Source organism: Sus scrofa, chromosome 8 (genome assembly GCF_000003025.6).
Source record: "Sus scrofa isolate TJ Tabasco breed Duroc chromosome 8, Sscrofa11.1, whole genome shotgun sequence".
NCBI classification, from domain to species: Eukaryota; Metazoa; Chordata; class Mammalia; order Artiodactyla; family Suidae; genus Sus; species Sus scrofa.
The window spans coordinates 17,919,093-17,941,616 of NC_010450.4; the positions used below are offsets into that span (position 1 = coordinate 17,919,093).

Here is a 22,524-nt window from a genome sequence, read left to right on the forward strand (position 1 = left end):
GATCTGAGCCATAGTTGCAACCTAAGCTGCAAGGGCCAGGGAGTGAACCTGCATCCCAGCGTTCCCAAGATGCCGCCGATCCCATTTCGCTCCAGCGGGAACTCCCGATGAGACTATTTTTAATGTATTAAAGTTTATAAAATTATTTTTCACATGAAAACACTGTTTAAAAATGTTTAGCCCCAGTGTCTGACACATAAAAATACCCAAAGTTACTATCACTCTTGGCAAGAAAAAGCCTGGCCTGGAGTTCCCATCGTGGCGCAGTGGAAACGAATCCGACTAGGAACCATGAGGTTGCGGGTTCGGTCCCTGCCCTTGCTCAGTGGGTTAACGATCCAGCGTTGCCCTGAGCTGTGGTGTAGGTTGCAGACGCGGCTCGGATCCCGCGTGGCTGTGGCCCTGGCGTAGGCCAGTGGCTACAGCTCCGATTCAACCCCTAGCCTGGGAACCTCCATATGTCGCGGGAGCAGCCCAAGAGATAGCAAAAAGACAAAAAAAAAAAAGAAAAGAAAAGAAAAAAGAAAAAGCCTGGCCAATTATTGATCTCGCTCTTTCGCAAAAGCGAAAAAAAAAATCTTGACTGTGTCAGACAGAGGAATCTTGATATCCCTCCTTCACTGTGTCTTCCAAACAAATATGTCCTTTAAGACACTGTCCTCAGAAAGCCTTTTAATACTCATCCCAAGCTCAGTTATTATGATATTATTTTCAGGCTTCCACTCGCTTTGCCATCCACACACATCGCATTCTAGATCCTTCCTCTCAGCTCCTGCCATCAACTATCCCCTCCCCCGATTCTCTTCGTTTCCTTAACGGATCCCAAAGTCTCCAAATTACCGGGCTGGAAACCACAGCCATTTTTACTCCTTTTTCTCTCACCACAGCATCGAACCCATGACTCGACGCGATGAAGACCTTCATCGATTCTTTCTTCCCAAAGTCGCCCACATCCACCCTTCCTTTCACTGTCACCATCATTTCCTAATTCCAGCCCTATGACCTCAAGCTCGAAAACCACCATAGCCTCTGCCTGCAATCCCTGTGCAAGGCGGCCCTTCTTCCATGGTAACGAGCCCCTTCACCTGTCTTCCCCCTGCTTATCCGGGAGGAAGTCATTTAAGGTACCGGGCCTCAGTTTCCCTATGGCTGGATTAATCTCTCCTCCTATTAATTTAGTCCAATTCTAAGATTCTATGCACTCATGTCTACCTTCCCTTCTGCTCAACTACTTCTTATTTTCCAGTCATCCCTTGAGCTCTCCTCACCACGGTGACTTGGCTCTTACCATTGTCTTTATCCCGTCCAGTTTTTATGCCAACAGCTGGCATAAATCCTGGCACATAGGAGCTGGTCAATACGTATGCGGTCAGTAAATAGTGAGATGAAGTCTGAACTCCATCCCTTTGCTTTCCAGCGATGGAAATCTCTCTCCCTCCGGAAGATCTGTTTCAGAAGGCTGCCTCCACTGGTCTGGCTTCCCTCTTTTCCTGCATGGATGTCTTCCCAATTCCAAAACTCTTAGAGGAGTTTGCTAATATCATGCCAATGACCACATAGTTCCTCATGGCACAAGTAGTTTCCAATGGGAACTAAACACAGGGGTTAGATGGCTGATGTGTAGATATTTTAAAATTTTCTTTTATTGAAGTACAGTTGATTTACAATGTTGTGTTAATTTCTGTCATATACGTGTGTGTGTGTATTCTTTTCCTTTTCCTTTTTTTTTTTTTTGTGTGTGTGTGCTTTTTAGGACCGCACCTGCAGCATGTGGAAGTTCCCAGGCTAGGGGTCGAATCGGAGCTGCAGCTGCCAGCCTACACCACAGCCACAGCCACACCAGATCTGAGCTGCATCTGTGACCTACACCACAGCTCACGGCAATGCCAGATCTTTAACTCACTGAGCAAGGTCAGGGGTAGAACCCACATTCTCAGGGATACTAGTCAAGTTCCTTACCACTTGAGCCACGATGAGAACGCCTAGATTTCTTTTCATATTATTTTCTTATGGTTTATCACAGAATATTGACTATAGTTGTCTATGCTCTTCAGTCAGACCTTACTGTTTACCCCCTATGTATACATGACTCGTATGTTTTACATGGTGACCTAGAGGAGGCTTCGCTGAAAGACCATCCACATTTCAGCCATAGTCTGACTGTATCATCTGAGCGAGTAGGTCCTGTTTCCTCACAAAGCTGTGTCTCCCCAGAGGAAGATAACCCCTAAAGGCCATATACTTGTTTCGCATGTGCCATAGTTTCTGGCAAAGTTGTAGGAACACAGAACAAACTGAGAAGTCATGGTTAGCTTCATAACCAAGCAGGTGCATGCAGGATATGGCACCTTCAGAAGGAGCTGGAACAACCCAGACAGAGGGAAGAGGGAGGTGGGAAAGGAGGCTGTGATCACTACGTACCAGTGGCTGAGCATCAGAAAGAGATGGTGGAGGAAGATGTAGCCGTTCCCCTAAGAACGAGGCAGTGTTTTAGCAACAGACTGAACACGGAGCACAAAGGACAGGGAGGCAGAGGCAGTGACCCTAAGGCTTATGGTTTGGGGGCAAAACAGCAAACTGGTTTCTGATCCCTGGGAGCACACAAACAAGAAGTTAGGCAACTTGGTGTGCACTGTGTTGCCGAGTCAGCCTGTGCTAAAGATTAACAGCCAGTCTTAAAGGGGCCTAAAGATCAGGAGAGAGCTTGCAAGGCACCAAACACCTCACTGGCAGCAAACTGCAACGGCTGGGCTGAGAAACCAACACCCCACCAGGGCTCTGCAGAAATAGGCACTATTTAACAGTCAATAGAGCATCTCAAGAAAGCAAATATATCCTTGCAGATGGCCACGAGACAGGCCGGTGTTTCTGAGGCTTCCTGATAGAAAATAGCAATTCCATCCTACCGACACAGAGGGGACGCGTGGGAACCAGGGAATTTGAGTTCTGGTTAAATACTAACTCCTAAATCCCCAAGCTGTGGGAAGATAGAAAACCTGCATAACCAAGAGGAGTGGCGGGGCACTTATCAGGGGCCTAATGACCTGGCTACAAGGAGGCTGGGACTTGGGGCAGAATCAGGAAGAGAAACAACAGTGTCTGGGATTTCTGTAAATACCCTAACCTTTGCAGACTGCCCCTGTGTGAGCTTGAGTATCTTATTTCTGCAATTCAGTGACAAGCCTCCAGGAGAACTGAGGGCCTGCTTTAAACACCTTTCTATCCTGTCCCCACACCTGGCACCCCACCTTGCATCTACAATGAGCTCAAACTACCTGGCTACTGATGGCTTGGCAGCTCGCATCTGTGGCTAAAACCTACCCCACACTGAACTGGCAAATTTGTTCTTTTGCATTTCAGTAAACCAGTCCTTCTGGGAATAGCCTTCAACTTGGATAGTCAGTAGCATTGTTTTTGATGAACTCAACAGAAGGTCACACATTGTTAAGTCGCGTAACTCACATCTGTGGGCTACATGATTTAAACTGCGATAGTTCACACTTCTGCCTCTGGACGCGCACACACACACACGCAGACACACAGATACACGCGGTTGTGAACACTAGAAAGCTGATAAAGTTGTCTGCGTGTACGATATAGAGACAGACAGACAAGAATTGACAGAGCAATAGTCTCACGAAGAGTCGTTAATATGTAAGGAGAAAGATACCAGGAATAGCCAGCCTCGTGTTTTAAAACTGCATTTTCTTTGCTTCCTGCTTTTAAATGACACACTGCAAAGTCACAGAGGAGAAAGCGCTAAGAAAACTTTCATTTGCTATGGTACAGCTCGCCGGTCTGTCTTTGCCTAAAAAAATAAATAAATAACCCCCCGGACACGTTTCTTTCTTCTCATAGACATTAATAACGATAGCTTGCACTGTAAAGATTTGGTTTTACTGAAGGTAATGGAGTAATGTTTATTTCCATTAGACTAGGCCTATAAAATCCTCTTTTTATAACCGTGAGCCTACAATTTCAAAACGGCAAAGTTTGACATTTTGGTCTCTGACAGGCACCACTTAATATTGGGATGTTTTAAAAATCTATAGGAAAAAAAAAAGCTCTTCATACAAGATAGGCTGAACAGTTTCCCCGAAAATGGTTTGTTTTAGCTCTCTCTCTTCCTCCCGGACAGACAAGGAAAATCAGACAGCTTATTGGCTTAGTTGGTTAGGCCAGGTTAAAGGGATGCAACGCCAAAAGACTCTTAAAGGAGCTTACCCTTGGGCTAAAAATAGCAGGCACTAGAGAATTATCTTAAATACGACCCAAGTTGTTCTGTACTGTGAATGCAGATAACTGTAATATGTTTCCATTTTCGGTCTTTTCAGAGCTTTTTTTTTTTTTTTTTTAAGTTTGGCTTGTGGTAGCTGACTCTTTAAGTCATTTCTGATTATATTTGTCACATTTGCTCCCAGAGATACCGCCGAGGGTGCTCGACTGAGGAGTGCTTCTCATGCGGCTGTGCTGCTTTTGTTAATATCTAAGGAGCTATCGGACTGCAAGCATGACGCAGAAAGGCCTCGTAAGACGGCAGACTCGTTAGGAAAAATGTCATCAAGGACCTGCTCTGTGCATCCTTTGTCTTGACTGTACTGTTTTCCTCCTAAGAGGTGAGAAATCCATCTTACCACATATTACAGAGTACGTTTAATCTCCGATGTGATGAAATTTCTCAAATAAATAACCCACCAACAATTATAAACATGCCCCCCCCCTTTCACTGTTTCAGCAAACATTTTTACTCCTCTGTCCATGTCATGTCTTCATGGTCCTTCATTTCTAATTTTGCCACAAAATCCATCCCCTTATCTTACAATTTGTTATTTAAGTGTCTTTTCACTAGACAACTAACTCATGTATCTTAGGTATTATATATGTGTATAAATATATATTTATATAGTATAGTATATAAATAATGCATGTATTTATACAGTGTAGTATATAAATAATTATATTTATTTATATAGCATATATAGTATTGTGTATATATTTACACACACACACACACATACACACACAAAAAGCATCCTTGTATTTTGAGTACCTAAATCAGTGCCTTGCACATAGTTGATGCTCTTTATATGGTCAACAAATGGGTCAATTTAAGAAGGAATGAAATAAATTCCTATATTAGAGCATCCTACATAATAGCAGACTAAATTCTAACACATGAGTCAGCCTAAACAACTACCCACATGGCCTGGGTAAACTGTTGCCTTTTAAACAAAGAGAGCTCACTGAAGCCTTTGCTAAAATGGCAAAGATGACTGTGAATTCAATGGCTCTAGAGAAACTGGTAAGAAATTCAGGTTAAGGGGACCCTTTTGCTTTGCTCATTTTGTACCCAGGTTTCTATGATCACAGCCTATAAACGAAAGCAAGGCCAAAACATCCACAACTTCTGAAAAGCCCGAATGTCTCAGAGAATTAGTCATGCTTTGCCACCCCACCATTACTTTCAAGCCCCTGTGTGTGATTCTTTTTTTTTTTTTTTTTTTTTTTTTTTTTGTCTTTTTGCCATTTTCTTGGGCCGCTCCGAGGCATAGGGAGGTTCCCAGGCTAGGGGTCTAATCGGAGCTGGAGCCACCGGCCTACGCCACAGCCACAGCAACACGGGATCCTAGCCCCGTCTGCGACCTACACCACAGCTCAGGGCAACGCTGGATCGTTAACCCACTGAGCAAGGCCAGGGATCAAACCCGCAACCTCATGGTTCCCAGTCGGATTCGTTAACCACTGCGCCACGACGGGAACTCTCAATTCTTTTAAGAAATCAAGTAACTGCCATACAATCACGATACTATGAACTTGTGCAATTAGGCCATCACGTTGCCATGTGAGGTCTGTTCTCTTCATGGCCATTTTTGACAAGGAAACTACAACAAAAACAAAATCGTTGCAAAAGTCTGAAGTCTGGATCCCTTGAAGAGAAGCAAAACAGGCCAGGGAATATTGGGAATAGAGTGCTGGGGCCCCAGAGCCATGTGTTTTATGAGCGCTCAGGTAACAGCTGGTCCCTTATACAGAGGCAGAGTTACTCCAATGCTCTGGAACCCCACAATGGTACCAATTCATTCCCTCTCCACTGAGTGTGAAAAATATTCCCTCTTCCACAGGAGAGAGGCGTAAACACTGGACTCCACTGCAGATGTATAAGAGTGTCTTTATGTGCCCACAACTGCCATACAACCTCCCATATATCTTAATCTGAAGAGCACGTCTTGGCGAATTAGAAGGTAAGTTCACAGCCACTCTGGCAGGTGCACACGTACTGCTGTCACGGTTGGCTCTGTTTACAGACCGTCTCTTGGAGAGCATGTTCTCAGATCTTTGCGATGTCTTATTTTTAGCATGATTGGTCTGAATGGCTGGGAAGGTCATTTTATTCTCTCTCCATCTTCCTCTCCCTGAATCAGATAGAACCACTGTAAATCCATCCCTTAACAGACCTCAGAGATGGAATTCCAAATATACACGGCTTTGTGCTGGGCACCGACAAGGTGATGAGGCCCAACTTAAGACAAATCTGTCTTCCCCTCACGCCGTTTATAATGTAGCTTGAGGGGCGATGCCAGGGGAACAGACCCCTATGGTCACCATGCAAAGACCTTCACAAAAGGAAAAGCTGCTCTTTTGCACACATGACAAGAATACTCGTTTTGTGCCTAAGAGGGGCCAGTGATACCTTCTTCAATTTAGGGACTTAACAGTTTATCCTCTGCCTGGTTAAAGGCTCCACCTGAACCCAGACGCAAACAACCACCGGCCTTTAGTGTGGCCCATGGTTGTACTGCCGCTTATGGAAATTGGGTCTATGGAAAATTTCCTTGGGATAATCACTTCTTAAGACTTATTTCCACTGACACGCAAAGGAGGACAGATTTCGTTTCCGAGAAGCCCCCAACCGCACACCTTTTTCTCTGCACCTCTGCACCTCATTTGCATTTATTCTCTCCTTCCACCACCTGGCTCCACGGAGGACACTGAGATGGCGGGGCGGCCAGCTTGCACACAGCCTGGAATCGGCTTTTATGCTGCCGGATAAAAGGTCGGGTGGAAAGGCCCACCACTGGCACAATTAATCTGGTCACTCAGGGACCATCCGCTGGTTCAAGAATAGCTTGCAGGTGAGTGACGGACAGGGTCACCGCTGCCTGACTGTATCAGGGACTATTATGACAGCCATAAAGAGAAAGGGAAAAATTGAACAAGGGAAGAATTACTCCTGAAAGGGACATGAAGGGAGGCACAAATGCCTTCATACAAAGGAGAAGCGTGAGAAGCACCAGGGGAGCCAGGCTGCTTACAGTAGGAAGAGTGGACAGCATTCTTTGAAATTGCCAAAGGTGGAATATTAATGCGGGGTCATAGCCTAACCAAAGCTCAGGGTCCATGTAGAGAAACCCAAGCTTTCCATTCTCTCCCCTCCGGTGAAAGGTGACAGAGCTGGGCCAGAGAGTTCGGATAAAGACGACACAGTTATCGCTTTCCTTGGCTTTCGAGACGGAAATGAGATTTAGGGAACCCAGGCCTGCATATTATCTGAAATCCTTGATCCAAACCCAAGCAGCACATTTTAGTGATTGCCTTGCAAGCCTTGCAGTTGGTGATTTATTTATAAGGATCTCCAAACAAAATGGGAAAAAATGGGGAAATCACTCATAGTACTGGTAATACAATTGAGTGTGTTCTCAATGAAAATATACACATGAATTATGCATTGCTGGGGTGGTGGTGGAGTTGAGGACTGAGTAGGAAAGCAAAGACGGGGAAAAATATAAGCAATTTCATTCTAAGGTAATGTGGGGAATTACTTATTTAAGGATAACTCTGCTGAGCTGTGCTTGTCTTGACCAAGGGCCCTACAGTAAAAATCGTTCCTAAAACACAAGAAAAAAAAATCACTGGTGTTTTTATTGGAGGAAATTTTACCAGTTGTATTTTTCAAGGGGGAAAGTGAGCTGACCAATTATACAATGAAGTTTAACATTTCATGGAACATTCTCCTAGTAGGTATTACTACGCGGGAAAGACAGAGGGATGCCAGACCACGTGAAAATCTCTAGATGTAAAAACATGTGTGTGTTTGTGTATATGCCTCATTTATCTCTCATGATCAGGCGTTAATCCATCTTGGCACGTGTGCAGAAGAATCGAAAAGTTGCATCGCTTAAGCACCAAATTTTTTATTAAAGCATTTAATGGAAAGATTTCAAAATCATTTACATATTTCCCTCACCTTAAAAATTATGAGAATTGATTTTTGTAGCTTTGTACAATATTATGAAATGACCGTAGGGAGCTATTTAGAAATACAGCCCTGAAAGTATAGAGTGTTCTGCCCTCTACTGAAATGGCCCCAGACAGTCGTATTTTGAGTGATTGTCTACTTTTTGTAGTTTTTAGTCTCATCTCTTTGGGTCAGTTCCTACTTCCCACTCCTTGCCTCTTACAAGCTCATTAACTTTCTAAATCATTTCTTCTAATCTCCCATGTGCTCAGAACACAGATAACTAGATTGGTTTAAATTGAAAGTAAAACAAAAGGAAGCAAATGCTAAGTGAGAGCTGGAGAAGCTTATCTGGTAATAAAATGCATTGAGTTTGAGGGTATGATTTTTTTTTTTCCCCATCTGGTTTGGCTTCTCAGAGACATTTTTACAAATGGTGTGTTTCTCAGCTATGTTTCAGACAATTAATAACACTAAGTTAATAATGGCCAGAGAAATGAGGTCTCCTAATGCGAATTATAAAAATAACCACTGTGATTAAGTAAAACTGCATCCCATCTATGGAACATACATCTTCTCTTTCAGCGATGAAACGTCGCTGGAAATAAAAATGAACCAGCCACTAAAGGGAAAAAAAGTAGGATCAAGTTTTGTTTTTCTGTATCACAGAGAAGTCACCCAGTACCACTGGAGGGTATCAAGGCTTTTGCTGACTCAGAGAAGAAACGCATTTGCCATTCAAAGACAAATTAAACAGGGCATGGATCATGCCACATAGATCGCCAGACTCAGTTATCTGCCAAGACCAGGCAACATTCAGTTCCCCCCAAACACATCAGCACGCAGCAAATTCTCTGGCTCTGTGTGGCCAAAACGTCTTTGTCAAAATGTGCAGTTGGAACAAATATTGCCAAGTGGCCCAGACTAGATTTGTCCCAGGAGAAATTGACACAAATTCCTTCAGGACCAGGGCAGCCACCTCAGCTACATGGATTGCCGGGTGATAGGATTAAAGGAGCTCGAAAGTGGCACTGTGACCTAATATAACTCTCAAATCTACTGCATGCAGAGTCCTGGAACTGAGGACCAGCAGGGGGAAAGAAGTCACTTATCCCAGGCGGCACCGCGGCATTCCAGCGTTTGCCCAGACTCTTCTTCAGTAGGAACAGGAGGCGAGCCTGCCCATCAAGCAGCCCTGCCCAGAAGAAAAGGCAGGCTGATAGACGAGGCTCAGGGGAGATCAGGGTGTCCCTGCTAAGCATGTGCTGGCAAGACACGAGAGGATCCTGACATGAGAACATTTCTGGACAGGATCTGAGTTGGCGAGGATCCCTGGACACCCGGGAGAGCTATGTCTGGACTACAGAAGCTCCAACTTCACATCTGAACAAATGAGATGGCACCCAGGGAAGCCAATGTCCTTAGGCCAAGCGTCCATGGAAAAACCAAGGGCATTCCTATAATAGAGGTGCCTTTTCCCCTATGTAAGCAGCATTCAGAAGCAGAAATCAACTTCTCAGAAAGGACTGGTGAGAAGAAATTGAAGCTGGAGAATTACCGGGACGTGAAAACGATCTAAGTGAATCAGGCTCAGTAGAGATGTAAAGCTTGGTACCTCCCAAGAGAAGAGGAAAGGGGTACAGAGCCTTCTTCTCATGCCTGCCTCATCGCCCAAGGCCAGACAGTCCCAGGGAAGGACTGTCCATGAGACAACACAGAGAAGGCCCCACATTCAAGATGTCGCAGAGAGGCAAAAAAGCGCGTCAGTCCTTCCAGCAGGAAATACCATTCTCGCAGAGAAAGGCTGACAGGCCTCAAATAGTGCAGAATCATTTTCACCCAAAGGCACCCACCTGCATTGCCAGGGACTCAGCATTCCACTCACATCAGCTGTGCACCCTGGTTGCAGAACCTTCTGCTGACAGCCTTTCTCTCTTCCCTGAAGGCTCCTTCTTCTGGTCTTCCCTCAGCAATCCCCATGAGCAAACTGCTGTTTTTCTCAACACACTGTGTGTAGGGCACGGTAGAGCCAGATCTCCCCATTTCAAATATTCTGTCCCACTGCCCTGCATTTGCCAGACGCTGTGCCCAGGGCCCTTGGTTTGGAACAGAAGGTCCCATTAGCCAAGGGAAATGTTCTCCAGCCAAATTCCACTTCCAGGAGAAGGCACTTCTGAAGATGGTAAATGAACCCCCCCCACCCCCTGAGAAAGGCAGAATTTATCTGTGATCGATGATCAAGACAACAGGCCAGTGGAGAAAGTCCCTGCTTGGCTTTCTCTATCAGAGACTGTATCTTACTGGGTTCTCAAGCTGCATCTTCATCATCAGCCATGAGCAGCATGGCGCCATGGACTTTGTCTGCATGGAACCACTGTATCCCCAGGAAGTGACATGCTAATGGGCATGCTAATGGTTGACGGTAATCATTTTTTGAGGAATGGATAGAGACATCAGTGAGAGAAGAGAGGAACTTTTAACCAGAAGCCTGAAGAAATGTGAAAATATTTCTGGAGACCAGGAGCTTTGGCGGACAAATGGCTTCTTCTACGTGAAAACATGACCATCCACACCACACACGATATGGGATGAAAACATCGGAGTTAGTAATACCCTTTGGTAATCCACACCTCCTAAAGCACCATCCTGAGGTTTTAAAGTCAGCCACTTTAACCAGGGAAATTCACATGACTGCAGAGAGAGCTGGCAACACTTTCTGACTCCGGGCCATTTGAAGGAAGATGGGGAGGATTGAACACATCGAAGAATTTCTCAAAAGTGAAAAAGTACTTGGCATCCGTTTCTTCTCATGCCTCTGGTGCTGAAATATCAGCCACTGTGGAAATTGGTCTCTGTAGTTGCTCCCCGGCGACCGATGCGTCGGTTTCATTTGCCCCCCACCTCCCCCCGCACTTTCTCCTTTAAGCAAGTTGCACATTTGGTGCAATCATTTCTTTGCCGCATCTCTCTAAATTCTCTATCATGAGAAAGTCTGATCAAAATGTCCAGCCTTCACTATGACCCGGGATTCTGGTAATGAATTAAGAGTTAACTGGAGTGCAAATGAACGAGAGAGCTTGCCAGAGGATGGTTAGAGAATTTCATGACAATTAGCACTGATTTGCGCTACAAGAATAGAAAAAAAAAATGTTTTAAAGGAGAACAAAAAAAGCTACTCACACATACACAACCCAAAAAAAGCCTTCTAGCACTGGCTGAAAATGATACCACTGGATGACAGAAGAAACACACCAGATTAGCCAATTAGCATTCACCCAAGAAAAGCAAGCACTTTGGAGAGAGGGGAGCAAAGGAACCCATCAACGGTAATATCAACTTTACAATAGCCCCAACTGTTTATCGACCAAAGGAAGTGCTACCTCCCCACTTTTGGGTGACCCTCTCAACAATTATGGGGGAAAAAAATGTTAGTTCAACATTATCGCAAGCCGGAATATGACTCTATTTATGTGACAAGTTGACAACATACAATTTCATGCTTGTTGAACTGATCGGTGTTATATATTCACTGTGAATATTATGAAGCCTCACCATTATAAATATGAAACAGTATACACTTATTCAAAGGCACTCCAGCAGTGGCAATTTATAGCTGGGATGTTTGTGTTCTGATGAAGTCCAATGCCACCTTAAGGAGCTGCAGCGCAGAAACAGATGTGCAGTGTGGCCACGACCAAAATGGATTGACGATGACCCCTGTGAAAGCAGGCTATTACATTTTGGTCTGCGTGGCAGCTGACACTGGTTTGTATTTAGATATCTGACTGGTGAGAACACTGTGTCCTTAAAGCTCTGTTTAAACATGGGCCAAGACATTTGTCTGCTGGACTAATTATTTTACCACCCTGCTATGGCAAGCATCGCTTTTTTTTTTTCTAAAAAAAAAAAAAAGAATGTGGATGTGTATGCAAGCAGGCGCACCCCCCTGCACCCCCCCTCCCCCTTGACACACACACACACACCCCAGGCACGCATTTCCCCTCTGCTGTGTAAAGTTACTGCCAGTACTTTAAACCTTGGTCATGTCAGGTGAATGTTGGCAAGCGCTCCGGAATGCCTGCATAACAGGATTGTACCACTTTCTCGATCAGGTGCCTGGGAACCGGACAAGGCCACAAACCATCGAATGCTAAGCTGTCCCAGCCACTGTTTTTGGTCCAAGTGTTTCCTCCTTCCTCTCCCCCGCTTTCTTCCTCTTCGCAAGCTTTAACCAATTTGCAAGTGTTCCCTTTCCACAAGGACAAATTTGGAAGAGTGAAGAACAACACAATTTATCCAAATGTGGAAGGAAATGAGGGAACCAGGCACCTTGCTCAAGCTAGATATCACAAATTTGCATAAGCAGTTTCCCCACGACAGAGGTGCTATTCGGAACAAAATAAATTGCTTGTATTGTATGCAAGGACACAAACCTTGACCAAGTTTGTAGTTGCTTCCCTGCTCCCTCGTCTCTTTAAGTTCACCCAGATATTCCTGCTAAAAAGCCCAGGCTGGTTGCCCTGGGTCAGTGGATCTAAAAGGACCATGGTTTATTATTTCGTTTAAATTTGGTTTGGGGTAGACCTGACCTGAAAATGGGTACTGTTTACACTGAAGCTTCCACATCTGTATCTGACGACTGAGAAACATAAACCTAAAACATGTCGAATATGAACGACGTTGCTCCAGGATTTTCAGGAATCTGTTTGTTTCTTTGTTTGTTTGCTGAAGATCAGGTAACACCCTTCGCTCTTGTTTTGAGGTCTAGCAATGGAGTCACTGACCAGCATCCTCGACCACTTTTAAAAGATTTTAATGATGACGTATTGGGACTTGCACGCTCTGACAAAGTTTGCTATTCAAATCGACATCTCTTTCTCCTTTTCCTGTCAGACTGAAGTGAAAGTGTTGTCGGTCTGTCTAGTAAATCCAACCCATAAGATAACATAATCACATACATTCATTTCTCAGAGACCCTGGCGGTTCTTATCTCCTTGCTTTTATGATCTCTTATGAACAGCCAGGAATAGCAATTTGCAGCCTGTTTGTAAAGCCATCTGAGTCTGAACCTAGCCTTCTCCTCTTTTATCACACGGCGATATTCTGCAGCTAAATCCCATTCGCTATAGCAAAATTTGCTCTGAGCTCCATTTTAGAATAATGTAAGTATTCTCCGTGTGTATGGAACATATCAGACATGTAAGGGAGGGCGATTATCATTTCAATGAACTATTTATTAATAGAAGGTGGTGCGCGTGCTTTGCTTAGATTTACTGTATGCCGCCCACTGTATAGTGTAGCCCGAAGCTATTTAGTTCACGGCCATCAGCGTCTCAGACAGGCAGCTCTGCGGCTCCATGGTCCCAGCTTTGCTTTGTGCTTTGCTCAACTTTATTTTACCATTATATCACCTAGAACATTAAACACAATGCTTGAGTTCTGTGTTAAATCACAGTGGTTTCCTATTCAGTGTTCCAAGCTACCCATTTTTATTAACAGTTACTTTATTAAATCCTTAATAACATAGATAGAATAGTTAGTTAATTTGTGTGTTGAGCCATGGATGTTAATTTGTAAACATAATAACATACTGCAATCATTTGCATAATAGCATTTTAATCTTTTTAGTAAAAGCTATAATTCCCTACAAAGTACACTGCAGTAGAAACTAAGTGACTATTGGTAATAATACAAAAGGCCTTAAAATTCTGATCCTATTATAGTGTTGGAACATACCCAAACTGCTTCCATAATCTCTGAAATGTTACTGTTCTCTGATTTAGGTGTCTGTGTCAAGAATAAAAATGAAGTATAACTGGTAGCAGTAGACTATTTCCTAAATGTAATTTAGTATTCACTAAACACCAGCACTTTGCAAATAGCTCTGAGGCTTTCCTTCAAAGTTCAGAGCTCCAGCTCTGCATAGTGTGTGAGCAACACCAAGGAACTCACTCGAAACTCAGTTGTGCTGAAGACAGGGTTCCGACAGGTCACGTGATAGGGCCCCGGGAAGGACATCGGCCACCAAGGATGTGGCTACTAAGTCTCCTCCCCTCATCCCTGCCTGACCAGCCTGCTTGTACCTCCCTGAACGGACTGCTTCTGAGCAGAAGTGTGGGAGCGAATGAAAAAGTGGAGGCAACAGTTAACAAAGCTACTTGTGGGAAGAACAAAAAAACACGTCCATTCTATGGGGGGCTTGATCTCTAGAGCCCATTAACATGGACCACGAGACTGGCCAACAAGAAAAAAGATAAAAAAAAAAAAAAAGTAGTTGTTTAAAAGTCAGGCCAAGTCATTTTACGCAAGATCTAGTAATTCATTAATCTATCCAGCTGCAAACCTTGAATGAATAACTTGCACTAGTAATGGAGATGGGCAGGCCTACAAAGTCTCGGTGTTTAGAATCTGAAACTATGCAAACCATTCTCTCATTTTGGAACAGAAAAGGCACAAAAGTATCACGTATCATCGTTTTGGGACAAATGGCGTAATGGGTAAGAAGTCATTTATCTTCCTAAAATGTTGCCCTTGCCAAGAGTAAGAGTGTGTATTTCCTTGTGTATCTTGCCTCCCTTTTCCCTTGCTCTCATTCTAGCTACTTGTAATTCAGCATCTTTGGCAGGCTACAGGGAAACACAGGATCCTGCTTGGGTTTCAAACTCTAGCTCAGAATGCACCCTCTTAAAAGCAACCTGAGAGGCTAAAGAAGAAGAAGAAGAAGAAAAAAAAGAATGGTCCTTACAAAATTGCTTTACATCACAGGCAATTCATTTTATAAAAGCCACAATAAAAGTGTTCATTGCTAGAAGAATAGGCACATATTATAGGGACAGATTAACCTTGTTAAAAACGTGAAGTCTGGGGTAGAGAACAGTGGAAGAACGACTTGGCGCTCAGTCTTGAATGTTCATCTTTTTATCTGCTTTGAGTGTTGATCTCATTCAGAGGTGAGCCATCTGCTGGGCTGTGTTTCCACGGTGTTGCATACAGATAGGGGGACATGGACAAACAGGCCTGGCATATGTATAAGGTCCCTACACAAGCACACGTGGCTGCTGTACAAACAGACAGTGTGTCCCACACAGCATCCTGAATCTTGATTACTTTAACCTCGACTAGGATCTCTGAAGTCAATCTGAGAGGCAATGAACTACTTTTTCCCGATTCCTTTCTGAGAGTTTCTCCTTGTGGGTGTGGGTCTCCACTTTTCTGCGGAGTGGTTTTTAGTTAAAAGACCCACTTGAGAGCCCAGGAGGTGGGGAAAGCCTAAGACATGCCCATAAAAGAGCTCACCTCCTTCTTGGAGTGCCCAGTGTGTAGGACATGAAACAGTCGGTCTCTGCCCGCTCCCCCTCCTCCCCAGCACCAACTAGTACATTTTACAATCATCATCCCAATTAAACATATGAATTTTCCCTTTCCAAATGGCCAGTGGCTAAGAACTGGATTGGCTTCTAAACTCATCTTCTGCAGCCACAACTTGCACCCATAAGAGCAGCCACCAGAAAAGTTAGTGATGGTGAAAGATGTCATGTAACTGGCATCATGTGACTTATTATTTATTAGCAGGGTTGATGCCAAGAACTCTGTGGATCAGAATCCCTGAACCATATTTTTCCAGTGGTCAGCATAATGGCAGGGAAGAAGCAGGGTGATAAACCAGATGTTCCCAAGATAAGGCAGATGTTATCTAGGCAAGGAGTCTAAAATGGTCTTTAACTGAGGTGTGTAGATGAGCACACATGCATGCACACGCGCGCGCGCGTGCACACACACACACACACACACACAGACACACACACACACACACACACACAATTTAGCCTCCCTGCCAGAAAAGCTGAGTAGAGGTTGAAAATAAAGCCCCACACAAGCTGGGTCAGATTGTTGCTTTCTGATTTGTGATTCTCCAAGATGAACATCTAACTGATTTATACCCAGAATTTGGAATTTTGTGTTAGACTACAAATGCAAAGATAAGTACAACATAAATTTTTAAAATACTCCATAAGTCTCCATGAGTTTCAACATTCTTCAATGTTCTTATGTTTCAGCCAATTATCTCCCCACTTAAATGGCTATTGTTTTCTTACTTGAAGTCTATATTCTCTGTAAGCATCATTACTGAGTGTGGCAAAAATCTGGTTGTGGGCCGTAAATTTCATTTAAATGACAAGCATTTATTGATTGCAAATTGGAAATTCCAGAAACCTTCACAAAGGGATTATTGTAAATGAATTCGGTCTCCCCACATAACAAAGGAGAATTTATTCTTCCAATGATTAAATTAAGGTGAGGCGGTTTTGACACACATTTTGTTCTCTCTGCTTGTTGTGTTAAAATTCCAAGAGGTTTGCCATTCATAGAAAAGTCTGCCTGACCACAGGCACGGTCAGAAGCAGGAATTCATTACCATGGAAGGCTACAGAATTTCCTTCAAGGAGACAAGTGAGAGAAAGCAGACACCACGTAAATTTGTGGATTGGGTTAAATACATTTTGCCCCTGAGGCAGCAGGGAACTGGAGAGCCCCTTTGTAAAATGATTCACAGTCCAGGAAAGTACTCTGGCTCCTAAAGGTAAGCAGACACTTAACCAGGACCACTTCCATGAAGTTGCGATTCTGAATATTTTTGAGTTAGCATGTTTTGCCACCTCCCTCTCTAACCTCACTCATATTTATCAGGGCTGATGGAATTTTCCTTCAAGGTGCTTCGGGTTTTGTTCCCTGGACGCCATCCCCTCTGCTGTCACCTTGTCCCTTCCCTGCACCAACATCGCATGAGGTTTGGAATGCAGCAGAGCCTGCGGTCAGGTTCCCTCTACTTTCTGCTAGTCCAAAGCCCTTTCAACAGTCAGAATGATCACCCTTAAATGCCATCGCCATCGCATCCATCTCCCGCTAAAAAGCTTCAGTGGCACCCTAATTCCTATCATGGAAACACTGAACACTTCCAACCTGGTTCTCCTGGCCTGGCATAATCTGAGACCCACCCTAAATCCAGACTTATTTCTCTTACGCCTGGGTTTCACTTCATACAAACTTCACTTTGAGTAAGTCAAGCTTTTCAACTTCATACCCACCTCTGTGAAAGTGCTTCGCTCTTATTCTCTCATCAGCCTCAGTGCCATTATTCTTGCTGATTCCCTCCTTAGCTAGGACACACACACACATAAATGTATACACACATATACACATGTATATGCATACACGCAGTCTCGTAATTTTTCCGATCAATATATACACGTAATACAGCCCCATGCACATAAATATGCATGTGCATATACACACGAATATATATAATCTTACATTCTTCTCCAAATGCTGATGTATGTGGACATATATATGTATATCTGTATACACAGTCTCCCATTATTTGCTAATTGTTTCCCATTTCACCACTTGCCCACCCCAACTGGATTTAAAGTGCTTTAGGAAAATAGATCTTTTTGCTTTATGTTTTCACACTACCTAACTACCTAACGCAGTTGACACCATCAATACATATATGACAGCCAACATATTCATTAGGTTGCAATTGTTTATGGAGTACCTACTTTCTTCTGTTTTGTAAAAAAAAAAAAAATCTAGAAAACTTCAGTGAATAAGACAAGCTGGTTCCCTGCTTCCCAAATTCTCAGTCTTTTTTTTTTTTTTTTGTCTTTTTAGGGCTGCACCATGGCATATGGAGGTTCCCAGGCTAGGGGTAGAATCCGAGCTGTAGCCACCAGCTTATGCCAGAGCCACAGCAATGCAGGATCCGAGCTGTATCTGTGACCTACACCACAGCTCATGGCAACACCAGATCCTTAACCCACTGAGCAAGGCTGGGGATCAAACCCGTGTTCTCATGGATGCTAGAGTCAGGTTCATTGACCACTGAGCCATGACAGCAACTCTTCAGTCTTTTGAATAGCCAAGACTTGTTTCTTCCAATGTTTTTCGGAAGGATATAATATATGCCCATTTTAGGAAAACAAATAGAATACAACTGAACGTCAATGAAAAAAAATGTAACATCATTTAAATTCCCACGAGAGTGATCAAACATTCTTGAGAGCGTCCATCCACCTTGCCCTTGGTGCCAGACAGCAGGACACCATACAGAGAGGTAGCAGGAAGCTACCCTTTTTCTTTTACAAAAGTTCACAGTATCAGACCTTCCTGAGAGTTTCAGTAATTACCCAACACGAAGGCTGGCCACAGCTAAGAGCCCTTCCTTCACCCCCAGCAGCAAAGGCATGTTTCAGAACATATTAGGAGTCAGGACCTAGAGGCAACTACATTCTCACTCTCCATGTTCTAAAGAACCCCAAGTAGCTGCATTCAGAAGTATCACACCAACGCGTGAAAGATGCCCATTCAGTGGAATCAAGGCGGCATTAAAGCTGCGGTTAAAATAAAGCAGAGACAAGGTGGCCCCCAGTGTCCCAGAAGAGCCAAGGTGCCGTTTAACCTAACCCCACACCACCCTTTCTTTACACACTGTCCTGCTGTAAAAGTAGTTCTTTATTCTCCTCCTTCAAACAATGCACAAAGCAACCCAGAGAAGGAAGTGGTGTTGCAATATTCTGACACATAAATCTTGCTACCAGCCAGTCCAGAGACAGCATCCTGTTTTCCTGACACATGGGTCAGATTCGCCGGGCACTGCACCTATAGGCCCTGTGTCCTGTTTTGCTAAGCGGCTTCTGAATCATACCTGATCACCTGCATTTACACTTTCAAACATAGGTTGTGCAAGCAGAGATCGCTGTTTGTATGCCCAGTTACTCAACCACCACGTACAATTGCGTGTGGACTCACCTTGCTCCCACTTAGGAATTCACCAGTTCCCAAATTGTGACATTCAATTTCATTCTTTTTTTTTTTTTTCCTTCTTCTTCTTAAGTTACATAAAAAATTCAACTGAGAGTCCAATGTGGGGACCAGGTCCACAGAAGATATTTCTATTCATCCCCAACGTTTAAACATTCTGCAATACTAAATGTAACCTTAAATACCCTCTCTCTTCCTGCTTTGATGAGAATTCAGAAATCCTGTGGCTGGTTTCCAGCGGTGTCATCAGTGTGCGACTTGAGTCAGGGAAAAAGTGTTTAACTACTCCGATGCCTTATTTTATTCTGGGAATCTGAGGGAGATAATGCTTGTTATTGGCAGATCAGAGGTGGCAGAGACCGTGACTGTTTGGCTTGCTCAAGTACAAGGCCTTCACAAATGTGATGAGGCAGGGTTTTGAGAACTGGAAGAAAGTGAGGGAGCACAGGTGAAAGTCCGCGTGAGAAATTTAAAGTCACAGGCGCTGGGAAATGCCTTCTGGGCCACGGTGCCTGGGCAGAAGCAATGTGCCAAGCCGTAGCCATTCAAGGGTTATTCCGCTGCCTACGAAGCTGCTTCTCAGGGGAAGATGCAATTTGAGAATTCTACCCGTGCTCAAAACACACTTTTTTTTCCTTCTAGAAAAGATGTCTGGATTTAACACTAGAGGGCAAAGAGCGGAGGCGTCTTTTCTGGATGCAAATGCTGGGCGAGCAGCTGCAGTGTGTGTGTGTGTGTGTGTGTGTGTGTGTGTGTGTGTGTGTGTGCTGTGTGTGTGTGCTGTGTGTGCGCATGTGTGTGTACATGTGCTGTGTGTGTTGCGTGTGTGTGATATGTATGTGTGCTCTGTGTGTGTTGCCACATACAGCCTTCCCTTTGCATGGACAAAAAAGATTGGGCTTCGTGACATCAGAGAAAAACTGGTATGAGACTTATCTATACAGTCACTTTTGCTGTCTGTCACTAAGAGAATTCCTGACATATCAGTCCTGAGGCCCTGGGCATCTCAGTAATTTTCTATGGCTTCTAATTCTTTACACCCTGTATCTTAACTTTTCTCTCTCATAAATCTAACCAATTCATCTTCAGTGTTTTCTAAAAAGGAATGGCAATGACTTTACTTTTAAAAACAAGGTTTCTCCACCTCAGCACCATTGTCACTGGGACTCAAATAATTCTTTGTTGTGGGATGCTGTCCTGTGCATTGTAGGGTGTTTAGCAACCTCTCTGGTCTCTGCCTCCTAAATACCAGCAGCACCTCCCTGACCCCAGATCTAACAATCAAACATATTTCCAGACAATGCTAAATATTCCCAGGCAAGCAAAACTGCCTTCAGGTTGAGAACCACTGGTTTAAAATGACCTAATGAGAGATACAATGAAATAAGCCTTGTGTGTGAGAGTGCCGAAAACAGTTCCATCAGCAGTAAAAAGTTGCATGGGACAACAAGAGGGGTGTCTTGGTGGAGATTCAGTGTCTGTAGACATTTAAGTAGTTGCTGGACAATTCTCCTTAAAGCATAAATGAAAAATTCTTCATACAGGTGCCACGGTACAAAACATGGGGACACAGGTCATGAAAAAAAGTTGTATTTTTTGCAACCAGCCCACCAGGGAGGCCCTGACTACAGAGCCATCTCCCCCTCCAACCTTTTAGTTGTTCCTTAACCACCTCCTACAAAATGCATGGCATTTACCCAATATGCAATAGTCGATTTTTAGATAAGAGGTCTATGGAGATGAACATTTTTTTTAAAAAGTTCTGTTTATTTAATGCAGCATGACTTAAAATGGGCCTGTAACCTGACAAGTGTCCTGAATGAGGAATGTTCAATTTACCAGTTTGAACCAGCCAAGTCCTCGCATGAACTTTCTGAGACCCGGCTGAGAAGCCTGGGAAAGTATAACTAACCACAAACCCTCGGTGTTTCTTCCACCTGATTCCTTCTCCCAGGCCTTAACTCCATTACCTTAAGCACTCTTCTAAGACCCACTTAATGCTCCAGACGTATTATAAAATCTTAGCCGTTGACAGAATCTGCAGCCACCTCGGCTCACCAGCTATACCTGCTTCCATGTCAACCAACACTGCAAAGAAAGCGTCTGTTCTATTTTTAAGTATATTGAGCAAAGAAGCAGCTTGCTCTGTCTTTGCAAAGGATGGCTGTCACCCACATTCACGGTGAGTCTATTTTTATCCATGATAATAGACTTCGAAGTCCGATATGGTTGGGGTTCAAATTCGTCCACTGTGTGATGTGGCGAAAATCACTTCATCTCTCTGAAATGCACTGTCTGTATACGTAAAATGGGAATGATAATAATGGTACCCAAACAAGAGATTGCTCCGAGGGATGGGTGGGACGGCATACAAAAAGCAGAAGGGTTCCAAAATGATGGCGGTTTCATTATTACTGTTACTGTTATTAACACACATGTTCGCCATTCATTCACTCTTCGAGAAGCACTTATTCCACACCTTCGGTGTGCTGGAAAAACTCAGTAAATATTGTAAAATTGGTTTTCTTAATGACTCAATAAACATTTATTCAGTGCCTTTTATGTGCTGGGTGCTGGAAAAACTCAATAAATCTTGTAAAATTGGCTTTCTTAATGACTCGAGATTTCAACCAAATAACACCGAAAGTATAAGAAATGTCTCTGCTGGTGGATAAAAAAATGCGTGTCAAGTGGCTTTGTATGGAGCCTGGCACATGGTAGGTAGAAAATGTTAGGTCCTACGGGTGGTGCCGATGGTTGTGATACTGAAAACTAGTTGATTTGATAATCTTTCTTCAATGCACTGGCCAGAGGACCCACTTCATGTTTGTCCCTATAAGAAACCATTTATTTTCAAGTATTTTCTTGTGAGAAAAAAACATCTTTTCTCGAAGTAACACTTTCACAGGTGCAAAGGAACATTCTTTATTATAGGGTAGGCTTATAATAAAGAGTCTAGAGTCTGGAAGGTAATGCGCACTTCTGAAAGGTAAATTAATTTTGACTAATTTAGAAGTACATATTAGAGTAGTTTGGCTTAGAAGTTCCCATAATATAGAGACATCAGAGATATGATCAAAATTATGATAATAATAAAATCTGCTCACCTACATTGTAAAATAAGTAAAGGTAGACCGAACCCCTTGGTTAAAAAGAAATGCATTCTTTTACATTTTATAAGAATTTCCACTAGGCACCATTTTTCTGTGGGAAATAGACAGGAATAAACAGGTTTAGACATCCGTTCTTCTTTGTCCCTTATTCTCTCACAATCCCTTAGGATTTCAACAGAGTTTGATGCACTCTATTGTGGGTTCTTAGGGCCTTAATTCTTAAAAAAAAAAAAAAAGAAGTCCATTTATTTTCCAAACATTGTTTTTCCACAAAATAGGAAGTGCTTAAAGGTGATAAAAATGTCTTTTGGTGACAGCAGAGTAAGAACGTATTATGCTTTCAGGCCAATAACC

General features: G+C 43.4%; 1 protein-coding gene across 7 annotated transcripts in view; it reads right to left on the minus strand.

Annotated features, from left to right (window-relative positions):
- Window positions 1–22,524, minus strand: part of PPARGC1A (PPARG coactivator 1 alpha) — a 686,110-nt gene that overhangs the window by 77,249 nt on the left and 586,337 nt on the right. Inside the window, exon 2 of one of the 7 annotated variants that reach the window (XM_021100442.1) lies at window positions 19,046–22,388. The exons of 5 other annotated variants lie outside the window; for them this stretch is intronic. The gene's annotated coding sequence lies outside the window, so the exon portion shown is untranslated. Of the gene's footprint in view, window positions 1–2,421; window positions 4,941–19,045; window positions 22,389–22,524 lie in introns of those variants that run through there. One more of the 7 variants, XM_021100444.1, reaches the window with a different exon arrangement.